The following is a 1,655-nucleotide window of genomic DNA, read 5'->3' on the forward strand; positions in this document are numbered from 1 at the left end:
ACGATCCAACATATATTGACACTATAGGAGTGCCCCGAGGTGTACCAGATGAGTATAAAATCGTTAATCAAGTGGCCTCGGGATTCGAAAGTATCTTCCCATAGATCACCCCCAATAAAAATGTAGACCGTATTAATTACCTTCATTACAATTTCCAACGACTGGGTAATTATACAGCTGAATCGTTTGCCGCAGTTCATGAACAATTGGCCGCAACGTCATTAATGGCGTTCCAAAATAGAATTGCGTTGGACATGCTATTGGCTAAGGAACATGGTGTGTGTGGAATGTTTGGTGATGCATGTTGTACTTTCATCCCAAACAACACGGCACCAGGGGGACGACTGACCAAGGCGTTGGAAGGACTAAAAACACAGAACAAAAAGATGAAAGATCATTCAGGTGTACACACCGATATTTGGTCTGATTGGATGAAAACGTTCAGAAACTGGAAAGGGCTCATCATGTCTGTGCTTGTTGCTGTGGCTGTTTTTACTACAATTATGATGTTATGCGGTTGTTGTTGTATTCCATGTATTAGATCACTCACTGTCCGGTTGATCGAGAAAACCGTTGGCCCGTTGCCACCGATGGTCCAATATACCCTGGTGACTCAACATGAGCCGCGGGGGAAGGAAGGACCGATACCGCACTGTGTTGCAAAACAGGCCCAGAGAGGGAGTACTGGACGATAACACCTCAAGGTCGGTGAGGAACGAGAACAAAGAACAACACCACGTCCAGGTGGTCGGGCTTCAAGTGGAAAAAAAACAACTCCTGACCACAGTGATGACACCTTGACGGGGAGGAGATGACCATCGACCAATCATCACACAATATTTTGCATGCTTTAATATTCATAACGTGGTTCTTTAAAACTGGGCAACACGGAAGAATGTGTCGTCTTTTGGTGGTCACAAAAACACACGAGTTTTAGTGTGAGGGACCCCGGACCGAGGCCTGTATTAGTGTGCTTTGTTAGGAATAAACAATTGGTAAATTTGGCCTGATTGATCTACTGGTCTTCTCTTTGACAGAACGAACTCGCAAAATTGTTAGGTGCGCCAGTGTGTGGATTGGGACATAGAAACTTGTGTTAAGTGTTGATCGCAATTTGGAGTCAGATCAATAGCTAAAAAGTTTCAATGTCGGAGTTAAAACTAGGGCTGAAGTTTCCGAATGCCATACGTGATGGGTTCTGTAAAAAAATTGCTTGAATGATTGAATTGAAAAAAATAAAAAATAAAATAAAAGCTTACAACACCTGGTATTCCCAGGCGTTCTCCCATCCAAGTACTAACCACACCCAAACCTGCTAAGTTTCCGAGATCGGACGAGATCGGGCGTTCTCAGGGTGGTATGGCCGTAAGCCGTTAGAATCTCCAGAGTTTTGCCGTTTATAGACACCTTTGTTCACCTCCTTAGAGTCGCCATCTCGTGGTGATGGCAGCAACAATAATAAACCATAAAAAATGACACAAACGCCCCTGCTGGTCAAAATGAGTCATTTATTCCATTAATGAGAATTACAATAACTTTTATATTTTGCTTCATGTTACCTGATCAAAATAAATAAAACTTCTCTCTGTATGTGCATTCACGTGTAACATTGAAGGAGGTGAAATATAGTGCTTCAATATGTAAATAAATACCAT

At 42.5% G+C, this 1,655-nt stretch overlaps 1 pseudogene; it reads right to left on the reverse strand.

The window, feature by feature from the left end:
• Nucleotides 1-1,252: 1,252 nt before the first annotated feature.
• On the reverse strand, nucleotides 1,253-1,371 carry LOC147050539 (5S ribosomal RNA; annotated as a pseudogene).
• Between the last annotated feature and the right edge of the window lie 284 nt (nucleotides 1,372-1,655).

Source organism: Syngnathus leptorhynchus, chromosome 10, assembly GCF_054491065.1.
Source record: "Syngnathus leptorhynchus isolate UIUO chromosome 10, UIUO_Slep, whole genome shotgun sequence".
Lineage (NCBI taxonomy): Eukaryota > Metazoa > Chordata > Actinopteri > Syngnathiformes > Syngnathidae > Syngnathus > Syngnathus leptorhynchus.